This window comes from Magnolia sinica, chromosome 12 (assembly GCF_029962835.1).
Source record: "Magnolia sinica isolate HGM2019 chromosome 12, MsV1, whole genome shotgun sequence".
Lineage (NCBI taxonomy): Eukaryota > Viridiplantae > Streptophyta > Magnoliopsida > Magnoliales > Magnoliaceae > Magnolia > Magnolia sinica.
Window position 1 is genome coordinate 84,005,748 of NC_080584.1, and position 20,774 is coordinate 84,026,521.

General features: G+C 40.4%; 1 long non-coding RNA gene across 1 annotated transcript in view; it reads left to right on the forward strand.

The window, feature by feature from the left end:
* LOC131221954 (uncharacterized) overlaps positions 1-20,379 on the forward strand; it is a 29,482-nt gene extending 9,103 nt beyond the window's left edge. The window contains exon 3 of the long non-coding RNA XR_009159685.1: positions 20,364-20,379. This is a non-coding gene — a long non-coding RNA (uncharacterized LOC131221954). The remainder of the gene's footprint in view (positions 1-20,363) is intronic.
* Positions 20,380-20,774: the final 395 nt, after the last annotated feature.

The following is a 20,774-nucleotide window of genomic DNA, read 5'->3' on the forward strand; positions in this document are numbered from 1 at the left end:
TTAACCCTCTTATGTTTCGATCCATTCATAGGTTGATTGCCAGCTAGAGAACTTGGAGGACCTAAGGATCCCTTATTGGAACCATGTTTCCATTTTCTATTTTTATAATATCCACATCCACGTCACGAGGTTTCAAGATTAACATTCCGTGCATTTTTAGATGATTTTGGAGGTTTAGGTTTTTCCAAAGAAAGGTTCAACTGTAATTATCCCATGACCATCTCAATGGACTTTTTTCATTGAACATATTAGACCCAGTTAAGCTAGAAACATGATGCATTTGAGTTGGAATTACAACTGGTTACAAAATATACTTACATTAGCAGATTGTTTACATAAAACAATTCATAAATTAAACTCATAATCAGACAAAATTTATTATAAATTCAATTGATGAAGGCCTTCAATTGAACTACCCAGGATGAAGATGGCCCCAACTAATGAATCCTAGTGAGAATTGGTCACATCATTATCACTCCTGTAGTAGGTAGTTATGACATCTAAATGATTCTCTTGAACATGAAGCTAAGCGATTTCAATTATATAAATCCAAAGTACGATTAATACCTGTGGATAAGATGAGTTTTTTAACTTTATATTACTACCACCAGTTACTCCACCCTGTCCATTCCCTTACCAAACGGTGATCGTTTATGTTTTCGTCACCATCCACATTCAGCATATATGCAACCATAAGCAATTCTTCCACTGTATCCAGTATTAAGATTCAAAATCCATAAAATCTTCACCAATTAAGGTCATTGTGGTGGCTAACCCAATCAAATCAAAATTCACAAATTTAAACATTTGAATTGTGAATATATAATCCTGTCCTTAATGGATTTTCAATCAAATCGTCCCATTTGGCTAAGAAAGTGGCTGGCATTGATCGTTGAAATATATATATATATATATATATATATATATATATAGGAGGCCTTAAAAGGAAATAAATGGTTAGGTTTTTCTATCCCATTTTCTTTTAAATTAATGATCCGTATCCACTTATGGAGTATGGGTAATGGACCCAATATTGAACCTAATCAAGACCTTATATTATCAAGACATTATTAATGAGTGATGGAGGTCTGGCCCTTAACATTCATAGGGCAAACAGTCTAGATGAAATGTTTACCTAAATCAGATGGATAGTTAGGTCCTTCATCAGGATCCATAAAGTGGACCACTCAGATTTAATACATGTGTCCACATGATTGAAGGTCTAAATGTTCAAGTGTTCACCTATTGAATAACAATATATTTAACGCTCATTGTGAGTTGAATAAATGGTCCAGATCCATAACAAGAGCCCATAAACATGCTTAAAAGAGATGAAACATAAAAACACTAAATGGCATTCAAGAGGCCTTAAAATGGGCTGAAAAAACAAAGGTATGGGCTCAAAATAAGGGCATTCATGTGGCCATCTACAAGGCTTTAATTGGGCCAAAAAGTTTACTAAGGTGGGCTCACAAGGTGGCCAAAAGAGACAACCCACAAATGATCCATTGGACCACTTAACCCATCGAGAGCCCACCATGAGATCAGGAATAAGCTCGATCCATCAGATAGAGCCCAACAGGTCCCATAAACAAGGCCCGCCCAAAAGGATCAATCGGCAAGGAGCTTGTTAGGCGCTTACCCATCGTAATGCATATGCAAAATCTACTATATCCATTAAATGTGTAATCCCAGTTTAGGCCCAGAGAAAAAAAAATATATAAAAAATAGTATGGAGAGTGATCATTGCCCAATGCACGTTTCTAATCATGTGGACCTTTTGAATCATGGATGGGGGTTGGCCTAACATGAGATGTAGTACTTACTGGTTGTCAAGGTGGATTTTACAGGCCCAGTCAAGCATCCAGTCCTTTTGCCGGCCCATCCAACTGGCGAGATAGTGGACCGATAATAATAACAATTAATGAGGTGGCTTTTTGAAAACCTATTTAGAAAAAATAATGAAATGTAAATTCAATATTAATTGGATAGATTTTATTTTTTTTATTTTTTATTTTTTGTTTTTGTAAATTTCCTTATATATAATGAGATGCTCCATATTTACAAAAATAATGTATCAGGGAAGATACAATGTATTTAAGTTATATTAAATAATCAACATTTCTAGACTCGACTTCTAAGCAGAAGCTGATGGTCGTAGTGGGATAAAATCTGTGGGATCAACCCTGATGCATGTTTTTTATCCATGCCGTCCATCCATTTTCTAAGATCCTTTTATGGCTTGAACCGAAATTTGAAGCATTTCCAAGATACAATTGGACCACACCAAAGGAAACTGTGTGAATTTAATGCCAACGGCTGAATTCTTGAGGGGTTACAGAAGCTTTGGATCGAGCCGATATTTGCGTTTTCCCTTCATCCATGTCTATCTGACCATGTGAACAGTTGGGGTGCCAGAATAAACATCGACAGTGGATGCCATTATCCTCATTTTTTCCTGTGGAGTGGTCCAGTTGAGCCTTGGATATAGTTCAATTTTTCACTCATGCCCTAAAATGAGCTCCACAGAGTTTACATCGATCCTTTCTTTACATAGGAGGTTATGTCATGATATATTATTTTTATAATTATAAAGAGGATCATGAGGAGCCATCCAAATCAGCCTTAAGTCCTTGTGGTTGATATGACGTGGATTGTTGCTGTTGACCTATGTTGGTTATCCTATTAGTACAAAAGGTGGGCCACACGATAATAATTATGTAGTATAAATATCTGTCCACATTCATTAGGTTGGCCACATCAGTACAGTACGTCAGACCATGAGCTGTAGATTACAACTGTGTGATTAGCATGGAAGGGGACTGCCTACCGGTCTGGACCGAATTGGTCCTTGCAGGGGAATTGTGTGGACCACATAAAATCATTTTTTTAGATCATTTTAAGTTCTTGGGCAAGAATGCTGGCTGGCGTCCACTGCAATAATTTTTGAGAAATCAACACGTCCATATATTTTTTGAGGTCATTTTAGAACATGCAACAAAAAATGATCTAAAACTCGAGTGCGTCACACCAGAGGGAAAATTGGGGAAAAATTTTTCTACGGTCGAAACCTTTCTTAGCTCTATCTTAATGTTTAGATGCCATCCAAACTGTTTATAAGGTCAGTGGGGAACATGGGGAAACATACAAGAAAAAGTTAAAATTAGGTGAACACTTGAACATTTTCATTTTCCCTTCATCAAGGGAAAACATACAAGAAGTTTTGGATCCAGCTGATATTTGCATTTTCCCTTCATCAAGGTCCATGTAACCATATGAACAGTTGGATGCCATTATCCTCACAGTTTCTTGTGGTGTGGTCCAGTTGAGCTTTGGATATGCTTCAATTTTTTGCTCATGCTCTAAAATGAGCCGGAAAAATGGATGGACAGTGTAGATAAGACATATACCTCCATAGTGGGCTCCACAGAGTTTACATCCTTCCTTAGCATAGGGGGTTATGTTTTGATGTATTATTTTTATAATTATAATGAGGTTTGTAACGCTCCATCCAAAGCCAGCCTTAAGTCATTGTGGTTGATATGACGTGGATGGTTGCTAGAATTTACATTGTTAGGATGCTAGTGGCTTTAAAACATCCGAAAAAAATAAAAGATCATGTACAGTAGCTATCATACGTTATAACCACTCACAAAATAAAAGATCACGTACAGTACGTAGCCGCATCACACGTTTTAACCCCTCACCTATGTTGATTATCCTATTGGTACAAAAGGTGAAAGGTAGGCCACAGTACGAATTATTTCTGGGCAGTGCATTAATTAGGTTGGCCACACCAGTACACTATGTCAGGCCATGAGCTGCCGATTACAACTGGGTGATTAGGATGGAAGGGACTGCCTATGGGGAAGCAGATTGGCTGGTGTACTACACCGTCAATTACCTCACCAGTCGGGTGAAGACTAGCGCTGAAGCTCGTCGTGCTCCCAGTTGTACCCACCATTCAAAAGGAGATTAAAGTTACAAGAGTCCATAATGATATATTTATTATATCCACCCCATTCATTCATATGGTGAGATCATTTTAGATCTTGATCCCAAAAATGAGTTCTCTCCAATGCTTAACTAGACCACACCACGAATAGCAGTGGGGCAATAATTCTCATGATTACAATTTTTAAGGCTTAGGGCCCACTATAGTGATTATTTTTCATTCAATCACAAGTACCTAGATGAAGAGGAAAAACAAATATCATATTGATCCAAAATTTATGTGAACTACTCCAAAAGGGTTTCAATGGTACACGATTCAATCTCCCACTACTTTTTGCAGTGTGGTCCACTTGATCTTTGGATCTGTTTTATTTTTTGGCTCAAGGCTTACCATAAGAATTGGTATAGGCAGGGGCTTTGTGGGGCCCACTGTGGTAAAATCATTTTTGGATCATTTTAAGTTCCCGGGCAAGGATATTACTGGGTGGGGCCACTACCATATTTTTGAGAAGTCAACCCATCCATCTATTTTTCAAGTAATTTTAAAACATGTGATCAAAATTGAGGTGGATCAAAAGCTTACGGACGCCAGACAAGAGGGAAAATTGGGGAAAGAAATTTCCACGTCGAAAGCTTTTTGAGCTCTACCATGGTGTTTATATGCCATCCAAACTGTTTATAAGGTCATTCTCACTTTGATCAAGTGAAAAGGTAGACTGGGTGAAAGATACCTCGTTTCAATGCTAAGAACAGTTAAATGTGAACTGACAGTATGGTGTACTAACAAGCTAACAAAAAAACAGAAAAGAAAAAGTGAAAACATTAAAATAAAAATTAGCCTAATAGAAAACTTTCTATAGCCATAAGAATATTTCAACAATAACTGCTCACTGAATATCCACTATGTTCTCCAGTGTTGCCAACTTAAGTTTTGAATTCACATCATTTTTTATTGCATGTCTTAAAATGACATCACAAATAGATGAACAGAGTTAATATCTCATAAACATGACAGTGGCCCCACCCAGCATAGTTGCACATAACTTCATTGAAGTAAGTCTACGTTGCCTTCTGATTAGGTTGGATAGCAAATAAACATCATGGTGGGTTTTAGGAGGGTTTCAACAGTGGGTGTCAATATTGTTGCTGCTTCTTGTGGTGTGGTCCACTTGAGCCTTATATCTACTTATTTTGAGCTCATCCCCTAAAATTATCTAGAAAAGTGGATGAACGGCCTGGATAAAATCCATACATTACGATGGGCCCCACAGAGCTCCTGCCTGAATCAATTCGATCCATGTGTGGGCAGGACGCAATCCACTTACGAGTACGACGCTATGTCCCACCTCTACAATATTTATTTATACGTTGCATGTTGGCAGGAAAAGAACCAATCTATCCTAACTCACTATGGAGCTGCTTTTTCAGATTACAGCAGCATGGAAATTGTCAAGGATAGTTGTGCGTCATCCCAACTTCAGGTTTGAAAATGCCTGGAAGCTCATTTGACACTCTATCAGGCTGTCAACCACGATCTTCAATATAAATTCGATGAGGCAATTAACCTTCAATTTCAAAATAATTTAACCGTTGATCTTTAATCACTAATTTTAGGAAAATGAGGCCGTTCATTTTTATTATGGATCCGATCATACCAATGATCTTTAACATCAACCAATTCAACCCTTAATCTTCAGTATCCAACCAATTATACCAATCATCTCCAAAAACGCAGTCTTTATATCCATGTGATATATCTCCAAATCCATATGAGCAAAAGAGCCATTATGATCCAAAATATACTTTTATTAGAAATTGGTAAGAAAGCCTCATTAAAATTAATGCATTCATGTTAGTTAAAACCCTTGGCAACAAGTCGGGCTTTATATATTTCAACATTACCCTTGTAGTCCTATTTAGTTTTAAATACTAATTTACATCCAATTGGATTTATTCCTTGGGGGTAACTCAACAAGATTTCATAATTTGTTGTCATTCATGGATTTCAACTCATACTTCATGGCATCAATATAACGGGAATGGTTAGCACTTTTTTGGTTCGTGTAAAGGATTTATGATCCTTTTTCCCTTATATGTTAAATTCGTGTTTGCGAATATACAATGTAATCGTCTGGAATCGCAAACCTCCATTCTCTTTCAGATCTTCTTATTGGCTTCGTCTCTTGAGTGAGATTTTGATTTCATTCCTCAGTGAGTTGTATAAAAGGTTCATTGTGGTGATCTACAGTGACTATATGCTCAACTGCAGGATTCATTCTAATGTGGTCTGGAATGACAACGACGGGAGTCACAATCATTTCTTCCTTTAATACAAAATTTCTAATGTTTGTGCTCCCACTATTTTTAGTGTCCTTAATTAATCTAGCATTCCTAGTCTTAATAATCTTAATGGAGTGGAAAGGACAGTAGATTCGATAACCTTTTAACATTTATAGGTATCGTATAAATAAACAACTTATGTTTTTAGGATTGATCCTTCTTTCATGTAGGTTATAAACTTTGGCCTCACAAGACATCTTCAAATATGTAGATATTAAAGACTTGATTTTCTCTCATTTTACAACTTAAAAGTGGTTTTACTTACATCTTATTGAGGACCCTGTTAAGGATATGAACTGTAGTTTTGATTGCATCACCCCATAGAGATTCTGATAATGTTGAATTGCTTATATATTATGTTACGTACAATATTCATAAGGGCGCGATTGCATCTTTTAGCCACACTATTATGCTCTAGAGTCCTAAGCGTGGTATATTGGGCGACAATGCCACAATCTTATATGTATTTAGCGAAAGGTCATGGATTGCGACCTGATTTGTCATATTTGTAATAGTATTCACCACCACAATCAGACCTGACGACCTTAATCATAGTGTTAGGTTGATTTCCAACTTCAACCTTATATATTTTAAAAGCATACAAGGCATCTGATTTTTCAGTGATAAGATAAATGTACTCAAAACAAGAGTAGTCATATATAAAGTTAATAAAATATTTGCAACCACTTTACGATGCTGTAGGAAATGACCAAAAAATGTCCATGTGTATCACCTCCAAGAGTCCTAAACTTCTTATTGTACCATTTTTTTTTGTACTATTTACCTTTAATATAATCAATACATATTTTATAGTCAGAGAAGTTTAAAAAAATGAATAATTCCTTCTCGCACCAACCTATCCAATCTCTCATGAGAGATATAGCATAATATTATATGCCAAAACATTGGAAAATTTTTATGGTTTAGTCTTCGCTTAGATCTTACTTTATTTTCATGCATGACATTTACATTATAAACATGTGAGATATTGAAGTCCAATTGGTATAGGTTATTCTCCATAGATCTAGTGCCAATATTAATTGAATCAAAGTAAATATTCAATCTTTTATTCTCAAATTGAAAAGAATAACCTAATTTATTCAAACAAGAAATAGAGATCAAATTAGGTCGTATAGAAGACACAAAAAATGTATCTACTAGATCCAATAAATGACCAAACCCTAACCTAAGTATACAGACTCCAACTCCCTACACGTCAACTCTAACACCATTGCCGACCTATACTGAGTGTTCCACATCAGTTAGCAGCACGCTCTGTAGCATGTCCTATATAGAAGTACATATGTGAATAGTTGTTCATGAATCTATCCACCAAGAATATACCGGCACATCAGTTAGATTATATTTAAAACAAACCATAATTGAATTATTACCTTTCCTTATGAGCCACTGCTTATACTTTATGCAGTATTTCTTCTTATGGCACGACTTCATGCAAAACAAGAAGTTATTCTTTTTAGCCCTCTTATGTTTCGATCCATTCACAGGTTGATTGCCAGCCAGAGAACTTGGAGGACCTAAGGATCCCTTATCGGAACTATGTTTCCGTTTTCCAATTTTATAATGTCCACATCCATGTTCCGAGGTTTTGAGATTAACATTCCATGCAATTTTAGATGATTTTGGAGGTTTAGGTTTTTCGAAAGAAAGGTTCAACCGTAAGTACCCCATGACTATCTCAATGGACTTTTTTCGTTGAACATATTAAACCCAATTAAGGCAGAAACATGATACATTTGAGTTAGAATTGCAACTGGTGACAAAATATACTTATATTAGCAGATTGTTTACATAAAACAATTCATGAATTAAACTCACTAGTAGAGAAAATTTATTATAAATTCAATTGATGAAGGCCTTCAGTTGAACTACCCAGGATGAAGATGGGCCCAACTAATGAATCCTAGTGAGAATTGGTCACATTATTATCACTCCTCCTATGGGGGGTAGTTATGACATCCAACTGATTCTCCTGAATATGAAACTAAGCGATGTCAATTATATAAATTCAAAGTACGATTAATACCTATGGGTAGGATGAGTTTTTTAACTTTATATTACTACCGCCATTTACTCCACCTTGTCCAAACCCTTACCAAATGGTGATCATTTGTGTTTTCGTCACCATCCACATTGAGCATAAATGCAACCATATGCAATCTTTCCACTGTATCCAATATTAAGATTCAAAATCCATAAAATCTTCACCAATTAAGGTCATTGTGGTGGCTAACACAATCAGATCAAATTTCACGAATTTAAATATTTGAATTGTGAATACTGGTTGTATCACGGATGGATAAGATTCTAATTTGGAATGCCTGGAGAATTGGTAACAAGAGAACAATCAGAACCTTGAAGAGAATGATCAGACGTCATAACCTCTAGATTGTGGTGATTTTTGAATCGATGATCAGGGACGCATATAGGATTAGAGTTGGCTTAAATCTTGGTTTCCACATCTCTTTCTTTACTGATAATGAGGGTGGGAAAATCTGATTTTTTTATAAAGATTTGTTAATCTGCTCAATTTTTAAAGCTTCTAACCAATCCTTAATTGTAAAGATTCAGGTGCAGCACATATAACTGACTGTCTATCTCACTTCTGTTTATGCCAGCTGTTCTAAAATTCTCGGGAGATTTCTCTCTCTGGGACGAGTTAGCTGATCTGTTGTCGTCTCTCCACAACTCGTGGGGAGTGGGTGGAGATTTCAATGCGATCATCAATGCTGCAGAAAGACGAAGCTGAGGTGAGTATGACAGGCAAAGCACTAAGGAATTCTTTGAGGCGATCGAGAATGCTAGGTTGATAGACGCGGGGTTTGCTAGTCTGCATTTCATGTGGTGCAACAACTAGGCGGGTTGACCAGAATCTAGGCAAGGCTTGATAGAATGCTCATCAATGCTCCCTGGGCTTCCTCATTTCCGTGTTTCCATATTGAGCACCTACCATGGGTTAACTCCGACCATAATCCCCTTCTACTAGACTTACCTCCCCAACCCACTAGCAGCCCAAGGTCGTTCAGATTTCAGATGATGTGGATGAGGGATGATGCTTTCCTCTAGGTTGTTAAAGCAGCTTAGGATAAAGTTGAATCTTATCAGCCGATTTTCAACGAGCTTGCTAAGCTTAAGAGTGTCAAGGCTAAGCTAAAAGTTTGGAACAAGGAACAATTTGGCAACATTTTTTATCAGATGAAAGCAGCAGAAGCAGAGCTTGAAGCGACCGACCTCCAGTTGCAACAGCCCCCGACCAATGTGAGCCTAAGTAACGATATTCAGACTAGATTCCAAGCAGCCTCGAATCGCCTAGCTCAACTAGAGATCAAGTAAGAGTTGTTTTGGAAACAGAAAGTGAGGAACAACTGGCTAAAGGAGGGAGACCAGAACTCAAAGTTTTTCCATGCGTCTACTTCAGAGTGACAATGTAGAGCTATAATTAGCAAAATCATGCTAGATTTTGGCGAGGAGTTAACAAACCAGGATGAGATCAAGCGGGCAGTGCGGCATTTTGAAGAAAGATTTTCAGGGAGCCCCAACAACAAGGAGTCTGCCTTGTTGGACTCAGTCCCCCATTTGCTGACGCAGGAGATGAACGACCATCTTACATCGCCCCCTTCCTTACTTAAAGTCAAACAAGTAGCTCAGTCCATCCCAAGAGAGGGAGCCCTGGGCGCTGACGGTTTCTCATGTGCGTTCTTCTTATTCTGCCGGGACATTATCGGTCAGGATATACACAAGGCGATGATTTATTTCTTCCAGGGAGAAAGTTGCCTAGGACGGTCAACTCTACCCTCATTTGCCTCATCTCCAAGGGACCTGCCCCAAGAAGGTGGTCCGACTATAGACCGATCAGTTTATGTAATTACTTATACAAAATTCTATTGAAGATAATTGCGCTCAGGTTAAACCAGGTGTCGCCTTCCCTGATTTCAGCTGAGCAAGGTGCTTTCATCAAGGGACGTTCGATCTTCGAAAACATTGCTCTCTCTCTCTCAAGAGTTGTTCAGAGATTTAAATAGAAAGAGTAGAGGGGGTAACATAGTTTTTAAATTAGATATGGAAAAGGCATACAATAGGGTGGATTGGATCTTCCTTAAACAGGTTATTGGGCGCTTTGGTTTTAGCCAAAAATGGATGAGCTTACTAGAAAACTGTTGGGCTAGAAGTTGGTTCTCGGTGTTGATTAACGGTGAGGCTGCAGGTTTTTTCAAGTCCTCGCGAGGGCTGTGGTAGGGGGACCCGCTCTCTCCGAGCCTCTTCATTCTCTGCGTAGATGTGCTTAGCCGTGGCCTTAATCATCTCATGTCGACAGGTTAATGTTTACCATTCGCTCAAAGGAGGGGCTGCCCAATGATTTCCCACCTCCTCTATGCGGACGATACCCTGCTCTTCCTTAATGGTGGTTTGGCTTCCCTGCGCAAGACTAAGGCTCTGTTGTTCGAGTATAAGAGGGCATCTGGCCAAAGCATCAACCGTGGGAAAAGCTCGTTCTATTGCTCTGATAAGCTCCCGGCGTCCAGAGTTAAAGCCATTTCAAACCTTCTCGCATTGCAAGGTCGATTGGCCCCTTTCTCTACCTAGGGGTTCCCCTGGCAGTAAATAGGCTGAAAGTAAGTGCCTTCCAATCCTTGGTTGATAAAGTGGAGGGGTGGATCAGAGGTTGGAAAACAAGATTTCTATCGCAAGTTGGGAGAGTGGTCCTTATTAAACCTGTGCTGGGTAGTATTCCCATTCATTTTATGGTAGCTACTGCCCTCCCAAAAGTGGTCCTGGCTGAGTTGGAAAGAAGGTATGCGGCCTTTTTCTAGAGATGGGCAGATGGGAAGAGAAAATTGCATTGGAGAAATTGGAAGACCATTGTGTAGCCGATAGATGAAGGTGGGCTTGGAATCCGAAAACTGTCAGAAACTATGACTGCGTTGCATTTAAAGTTGGCTTGGTCCATCAAATTCCACAACGATTCCAGCCTTTGGGCTTCCTACATGGCAACGAAATATGCCCACCTACGGCTCTCTGAAATCCCTGGAGGTTACGCTGGCCTCGGCTCGTCGTTCTGGAAGAGGATTTCCAGGTTACTATTGTTTATTGAAGCTAAGGTTCAGTGGGAGATTGGTGCAGGGAATAGTAATTTTTGGACGACGAACTGGTCGGGTCTTGGCCCACTCCAGAACCTGGTGACGGGAGACATCTCTGTTGACAATCTTCCTATAAAAGTCAACCAGTTCTTGGGTCCATGCGGTCCTCTCCCTCCCTCTGGAGCTCTCTCCCTGCTTCCTCAAGAAGCTGTTGATCATATTTTTCAAGGCGGTTTCTACCTATCTGAAGGTCCTGACACTCCCTTATGGCCGCTCACTCCTTTTGGCATTTTCTCTTTCAAATCGGCTTGGGCTGCAAGCAGACCGTTGGCTCCCAGAAAGGTCTGGGCAAGGTGGGTTTGGAATGAAAATTTGCCACCGAAGATTTCTCTGTTGTTTTGGAAGCTCCTCCACAAAGCCGTTCCAGTGGAGACAGCGGTGCAATCTAGGGGAATTTCGCTAGCCTCAAGGTGTATTTGTTGTAGCATTGGCTCGATGCGGGGCCCTTCCGTGGAGTCCCTTTCTCATCTTTTCTTGAATGGAGACTTGGCCACGACAGTTTGGAGCTTCTTCGGATCGCTGTTTGAGATCTCTGTCCTGCAGGCCCCTTCAGTAGAAGCTAGAATGGTTCAATGGAGGGGTCCTATTCAGGCCACACCTCGCCTCCGATCTCCCAGCATCTGACACCTGCTTTCATTTGGTGGGAATTGTGGAAAGGCAGAAATGGAGCTGTCTTCGATAAGAAATCTCCTACGGTTGCTGTTGTGATTACTCAGGTGTCGTGGTGGCTATCCACGAGTCGATCAGTTTTGTTCCCTCCTTGATCCTTGTCTGGTGGGACTTTTGGCGAGTTGCCAATTAGACACTCAGTAGTGGCTTGGTGGAAACCACCTACAGGTTGGTTTAAAGTCAATGTGGATGGGTCCTCAAGAGGAAATTTGGGTTTGGCAGGGGGCGGAGGCATATGTAGAAATGAGAAGGGAGACGTCATCTTCGGTTTCTCGATTGGTTATGGGGTGATGTCTAACATTGGAGCAGAATTGAGAGCGGCTCACGATGGATTATCTCTTTATATTAACAAAGGTATCTTCAACGTGGTGGTAGAATCAAACTTAGACTTAGTGGTTCAGGCTTTCAAAGGAAATGCAGGCTTAGGTTGGAAATGGAAAGGCTGGCTCTCTAGAACGGACAGGCTTTGTCGCCTCGGACAGGTGGAGTTCTCGCATATTTTCAGGGAAGGTAATGCCCCGACAGACACGCTTGCTCACTTGGGGAGCTCATCCCAATCCCTTCTTTGTTGCTTGAGCAAAGATGAGCTACCCAGACAAGTCAGAGGGCTTGTTTTCTTGGACAAGGTCGGCTTACGTGCTGTAAGGAGTTAGTAACCCCTCCTGGTTTGTGTTAAATTTTTTTGTCAGTTCTGTTTGGATTGCTCTAGTCCCTGCCTTTTGTTTTGTTATGATAGGTCTTCTGTTGGTCCTTTTTTCCTCGGGAGACCCGATGTAATTTTGTTCCAGATCAATATATTTGATTTTCCTTTTTAAAAAAAAATAAAATTTGTGAATATAATCCTGTTATTAATGGATTTTCAATTAAATAGTCCGATTTGGCCAACAAAGTGGTTGGCATTGATCGTTGAAATATATATAGGAGGCCTTAAAAGGAAACAAACCGTTAGGTTTCTCTATCCCATTTTCTTTTAAATTAACGATCCATATCAACTTATGGAGTATGGGTAATGGGCCCAATATTGAACCTAATCAAGACTTTATATTATCAAGAAATTAGTAATGAGCAATAGAGGTCTGGCCCTTAACATTCATAGGTCAGACAATCCAGATGACACGTTTACCTAAATCAGATGGATAGTTAGGTCCTTCATCAAGATCCATAAAGTGGATCACTCGGATTTAATACATAAGTGTCCACATGATTGAAGGTCTAAATGTTCAAGTGTTCACCTACTGAATAACAGTATTTAACGCTCATTGTGAGTTGAATAAATGGTCCAGATCCATAACATAAGCCCATAAACATGCTTAAAAGAGAGGACACATAAAAACACTAAATGGCATTCAAGAGGCCTTAAAATGGGCTTAAAAAAATAAAAGGTATGGGCTCAAAATAGGGGCATTCATGTGGCCATCTACAAGGCTTTAATTGGGCCAAAAAGTTTACTAAAGTGGGCTCACAAGGTGGCCAAAAGAGACAACCCACAAATGATCCATTGGACCACTTAGCCCATCGAGAGCCCACCACGAGATCAGGAATAAGCTCGGTCCATTAGACAGAGCCCAATAGGTCCCATAAACAAGGCCCACCCAAAAGGATCAACGGACAAGGAGTTGGGCGCTTACCCAACTCGAATATACATAATACCAAAATAGCCCGAAGGTTGGTATTCGACCAGAAAAGGAAAATAGTTGAAGCTTTAACCCCAGCTTTGGCCGGCGCCTCTGCCCTCTCACAAAACCAGCTATTGGATGCCAGAATCGATTGAAGGATCGATGACACCCCCTCAGCCCCATCTCCATTGTTGCAATATGTCTGACATCTCCCCAAAACCCAGAAGTAATCGCCAGAATCGATGGTTGCACAAGGAATTAAACCAGTCCCTGTCGGATACCAGTTGGCAGCCATATCTTGAGGGCCTAAGAAGAAGACTCTTCACAACAACTGTGATAAAAGCAAGCATCACTGTTGACCTATGTTGGTCATCCTATTAGTACAAAAGGTGGGCCACACGATAATAATTATGTAGTATAAATATCTGTCCACGTTCATTAGGTTGGCCACACCAGTACACTACGTCAGACCATGAGCTGTAGATTACAATTGCGTGATTAGGATGGAAGCGGACTGCCTACCGGTCTGGACCGAATTGGTCCTTGCAGGGGAATTTCGTGGACCACATAAAATCATTTTTTTTAAAGATCATTTTAAGTTCCTGGGCAAGAATGCTGGGTGGTGCCCACCACCATAATTTTTGAGAAATCAACTCGTTCGTATATTTTTTAAGGTCATTTTAGAACATGCGACCAAAAATGATCTAAAACTCAAGTGGGTCACACCAGAGGGATAAGTGGGGAAAATTTTTTCTACCATCGAAACCTTTCTTAGCTCTACCTGGATGTTTATATGGCATCCAAACTGTTTATAAGGTCAGTGGGGATCAAGGGAAAACACACAAGAAAAAGTTAAAATTAGAATGATACAAAACTTTTCTGGCCATGAGAATATTTCAACAGTGCTCACTAAATCTTCACTGTTTCCTCTTGTGTAGCCTAATTTAGTCTTGGATCCACCTCAATTTTATTTTATTTTATTTTATTTTTATATATATTTCATGTCCTAAAATAACCTCGCAAAAAGATGAACCGAATTGATTTCTCAAAAACATGGCAGTGCCCATCCCAGAAATCCTTGGGCAGGAACTGCATATACGCTTTGCATTTTTGGCCTCATATATGATATAAAATGATCTCTCCAAATGGATGAACGGTATGGATATAATAAATACATCATTTCAGGACCCATGGAACTTTGATCTCCTTTGAACCGTTCGTACATGCTTGTTCGTTCAGAGCCACTCATCAGCTGATCATCATCGTACATGTTCGTTCAGAGACACTCATCAGCTGATCATCATCGTACATGTTCGTTCAGAGACACTCATCAGCTGATCATCAATGTGTTGATGCCATACCTAAAATTTCAGGCATATGAAGATCATCAAGTTTGCCACGCGTACACAGTACAAGTTAAGGACCACTTGATGAATAGCTCTGATCTTTCACACGTGTGTGGTGATGCCACGAGTGAGGCAAGTGACACAAAAAATGCACTAGCTCGGGTACACATAACTCCAGTGCGCGTCCTCTGATTTATTTATTTATTATTATTTTTTTTTTCAAAATTTGAGATATATTCAACGAAAAAGATGCCGCGAGCATGCTTCGGGGTAAGGCCGACAGCAAAAAGAAATGGGCCCCGCTGTAATATGACCATACAGCTCGAAAACAAAGTAGCGAAGGCAGTAGCAAAGGCTAAACATCAGTGGGTTTCCTAAGCCCACTCTGTCAAGAAATAGGAGGCCACAGAGAGTGGATGGTAAGGCCTCTCAAGAAAGAAAGTCACAGTCATGATAGCATTCACTATCTAGCATGGCCAAGCCTTCTGCCACCGAATTAGCATCTCTAGGCGTATGGGCAGTTTGAATCTCCAAGGTGTGCGAGATGGACCAGCAGGCGCTCTTACTGTTGGACAAGGCCTGTATAACAATGCTGGAATCGCTAGCAACTTGAACTCTGGGGAATCCCAAGAGAGCACATAAAATGAGGCCGTCCAAGATTGCCTTAATCTCCGCCCCAGTATTAGTGCCGATCTCGTACCTGCAGTAGAAACCGAAAAGGAATTTGCCATTGTCGTCTCTACCTACGCCATCCCCACCCGAGCAGCCCAGGTTGCCTCTGTCCGATCCGTCCATGTTGAGTTTTATCCAGCTTGCCGGCAGTCTGGCCCACTTTACTACAGTCACCTTCTGGGGATTAGGAGCTGGGATCGGGATGCACAAGGACTTCAACAAAACTATGGTGGACATTTTGAGCTGGTTGGGGATTGGCAGGTGTTCACAACCCCAAGTGTATGGTCGCAATGTAGTAATAATCTCGGTAAGACCGAGGTCGAATCCGCAGGGACTGAACTTGTGTATATTCTGAAAGTATATAGAATTAGAACTGGAAGAAGATCTAAATCTAAATCTGAAATAATAAGAAGTAATTGTGAATAATTTAATTAAAACTTAAGAATTCAAAGGTGGGAACTAAGGTGCCTATGGATCCACTTGCAGCTATTAGGATGTTTCCTTATTTGATTTAAGGAACACAATTGGAATTGGAGTCCTATCCTATCCAATTGGAAGATATATCAATAAAATCAATCTGAACTTTCGTTAACCTAATTCTCAACGGATGAGAGTTGTGAGAAATGGAAGTGATTCCATCATTTAAAACCATGCCCAGGAGACGATGGCAAAAAATAAGATATACCAATCCTACAACCAAATATAGAAGAATTGTAAATGTTAGAAGAGATTCGATCACCCAGCCATGCCCTATGGATGATGGTGAACAATAGGATTTACTATCTTCACAATCTCAAATCAGGAAAAGAATATACTCAAAGCTATTGTAGATCTATTATACTTTGACTCACAACAAACCATTAAAAATTGAAAGTATTCCTTAAATATCAAATTAGAATCAAAGAAGTTCAACAAGAATAAGAATCAAACAAGAAAAACATCTCAATCACGCTACAAGCTTCACCCCTTAGCCCCCACCTAAGGGATTTAGCTAACCATAAACATGATTGTATTTAAAATACTCAAAGAAAGCATTAAAAACTAAGAAGAATGGAAGAAGAGACTCTTAGATGACGGCTCTACCCCTTTGCTCTGCTCCTTCAAACCCTAGATATCTTAAAAAGTCCATATGAAACCTATATTTATAGCTTAGTTCACGTAAGATCACAAAACCGCCTCAAATTTATACACTCCGCATAAATTCTGTGTAATTCTTTAATGTCATCGAACTGCTTTCGATGTCATCGAAAAATGCATCCAATTTGTCCAACAACCAAACTTGATTTTCCAATCATTGTTCGATGTCACCTAACTGTATTCGATGTCATCGAAAACTGCATCCAATTTGTCCAGTAACCAAACTTGATTTTTCTTTAATTCTTCGATGTCATCTAACAGTGTTCGATGTCATCGAATACTAGCTTCAATGTCATCGAAACTAGTTCGATGTCATTTAAGCTTAGATCCTACGAATTTCTGTACTAATTTCTTCACTTCCTTCCTTTTCCACTTGGTTTTCTTGACTCTTGGGGTCTTGAAATCTTTAATCTTGATCTCCAAAGGTCCATTCTTTGCCTTTGTCATTCTTGAGGATCAAATCCATGCTTTTAACATCCTTTTCAATCTAAGCTCTTAAACTCTCCTTTCAAAATAAACATGTATAAAATATACCATTAAGTAATATCATGTTCATAAAACTAAGATATAAATGGGGAAAAATATGCAATATTTGAGTCTCGACAACAAGAACCCGCTGACCCAATTAATCCAAAAAAGGATGCCAGTGATGTTATCCTGGGTAGTAGGCACACGATTTTCGAATCGGTTGTTATTCCTACCCTTTCACAGTTCCCAAAAATAAAAATGGGAATTAGCCCTTTAAGAGTGGTGGCGTTGCTGGAGCAATGGGACATGCTCACCAATGGATGCCCCTACCTGTCGTTGACTCTATCTGATTTGTCATGCCACAACAACATGAGAAGAACGCTCAAACATTGTTATCCACACCACCTGAAGTGAATAGATGATCAATGGATTCCACAACAGGCCTGTGGGGCTAAGGACAATAACTACATCGAGACGCCATGCTAACTCCCTTACTTTAAGACTAACGTCCATCGGGACCGCCTTGTGGAAAATCTCCCAAGTTAAAAGAGATAATTTTGGAGGCAGTTTGGGATGCCACACCCATTTCGCCCAACGTTGCTTGCTGGCATTGGATCTGATGCTTTGCCATGCTAAGGCCATGGACAGTTCACCATTTGTCGCGTCCATCCAGATGCATTTTTTGTCAGCCTCCGAAGTGCAGATGCCTTTAAGAGTGATGTGGTAAAAGGCTGATTGGGCCAGGAGATGGGAGGCATTGGCCCTGTCGATCAACCATGAGGGCCAATAAACTCATTAACCATGGAGGGTTGAGGATTAGCAGTAGGAGATAGAAATCTCCACTGATGTAGAGGCCCTAGGCCCAACCAATCATCCTCCCAGAACTCGATGTCCCCTCTACCCACCAACCAGTGGGACCTGGAATGCACCAAGGGGAATAGGTTTCTGATTCTCTTCCAGATAGGTGATGCAGCGGCAGTGGCAACGTATCTGTGATGCATGGAGACGAGCGAATGAGGTAGCTGGGGGAAGTCAGACACATATTTAGCCTTAATGAATTTTCTCCAGCAACTCGCTTCCCCTTTAAACAGTGTTGTTCAAGCAAGCTTCATCCTGAACGCTTTCATGACAGATTTCAGACCTCTTAGGCCCAAACCTCCTTCCGATTTGGGGAGGGATAGACTCTCCCATTTCCTCCAATAGCATTTTTTTAGACTGTCCCACCCCCTAGAAGAAATTTGCAAAGGACTTCTCGAATTCCTCCAGAATGTTGCAAGGGACTTCCATAGCCGCCAGAGTATGGATAAGGATGCTGCCCAGAACATGGTTGACAAGGGTAAGACGCCCCGCCTGAGAGAGAATTTTGTTCTTCCAATTGAGAATTCTATTCTAGATTTTATCAAACAATGGCTGAAAGTACGCACGTTTAAGCCTTCCGTGGAAGTTGGGAACTCCCACATACTGGAAAGGAGCTGACACCTTGGAGACGCCAAGGATAAATGAGGTTGCTCTACTCCCAGCCTCGAACATCATGGACGAAGGGATGAAGAAACTCTTGTTTGTATTGATTTTTTGACCTGATATGCTCTCATAGTTGTTCAGGAAATTCTTAATCTTTCTCAAGGAAACTCTAGAGCCATTCACAAATAGAATCGTGTCGTCAGCAAAGATTAACGTGCAATTAGCGTGCATCTTAAAGGGCTGGCAGGAACCTCCCACCACAAGCTGGTAGAACCCACGATTGAGGACTTCAACTGTAAGAACAAATAGCCTTGGGGAGATGGGGTCACCCTGTCTAAGGTCCCTTGAAGACTGAAAGAAGCCAGCTGCTCTAGCAGCCCATCCAATAGTTTTCCACCATCGAAATCTAACCTTAGTGGAAACCGAACTTAGAGAGAACCTCCTTGAGAAAATTTCAGTTGAGCCGATCATATGATTTCTCCATATCTAACTTCAGCAGAATGTTACCTCCCCTGACCTTTTTGTTGTTGTCGCGGAAGATTTCCTGCACAAGGGCGCAATTTTCTGCAATGGACCTTCCTTGCACAAAGGCATCCTATTCTATGGAGACTATTTTGGGTAGGATTTTTCCTAACCTTGTCGTAATAATCTTCAAAAAAATCTTATACAAGCAATTACATAAACTTATTGGTCTAAAATCAAAGAAGTTAGAGGGAGCACTTATCTTGGGGATAAGGCAGATTAGCGTGGCTGAGAGAGCTCTGGGGATGTTGCCACCACTAAAGAAGAAGTAGGCTACTTTGAGAAGATCAAGGTGAATAATGTCCCAACATTCTTGATATAATGCCCCTGAGAACCCATTCGGCCCCGCTGTGCCATCAGATGGGAGGGCTTTAACTACTTCATGCAATTCTTTTATGGATAGGGCCTGTAGAAGCATCTGATTGTTTTTCCTGGTAACTGACTGCGGGATGCATTCCAATAGTTCGCCCAAATTTGGCTCTATTTCCGCTTGAAATAGGTTCTGGAAGAACTCCAGGGCAGCCTTCCTTATCTCTGATTGGTTAGAAATTACCACCCCCCTTGCAATTTAATCTCTTAGATCACTGATCTTCTAGCTTTACCCATAGCTGAATAGTGGAAGAATTTTGTGTTGCGGTCTCCTTCTAACAACCAATGTGCTCTAGCTTTTTGTTTCCAGAAGATTTCTTCGTAAAGCTCGAGGTGGGACAGATTCTCTCTGGTATGCTAGATCGCATGATGGGTGAGAGGATTTATAGAGACTTAAGTGGTGTCTTAGGCTTGGCTAAGTTCTGCTGTGGTGGTTTGAATTTTTAGGAAGATGTTGCCAAATATGTCTTTGTTCCAGATTTTCAGGGCCTATTTAACATTTTTCATTTTGCCTATAAACAGTTGCATAGTGTCTCCTGAGGTTGTAGATGCTCAGGTGCTTCTGATAAGGTTTCGGAATCCCTTGTGGCTACACCACATCCGTTGGAGTCTGAAGCCTTTGGGGCCCAAAGATTGCAGCGAGGGAAAAGATAATAAAAGTGGGGCGTGGTCAGAATTTTGCCTTGGGAGGTGCTTGACTTGAAAAGATGGGAAGTTGTGTAGCCAGCAATCGTTGCAGTAGGCTCTATCCAATCTTGCCCAGACCTTGGGTTAGCCTGCTTGGCTATTACACCAAATAAAATGGTTGAACGAGAAGAGGGCGTCAACTAAACTGGCATTGTTCAGCCCCTCCACAAATTTCGTTGCGCTCCTAGCGTCGAAAGAAAAAGAACCACGTCGCTCAGCTTGGGAGAGCATAGCGTTAAATTTGCCACACACCACCCAGGGAATGGCATTTCCCAAGCTTAGTTGAACCAATTCATCCCACAGATTCTTCCTTAAGATTTTGGAGCACTTCGCGTATAAATAGGAAATGAATATCTTAACTGAGGCATTATGGC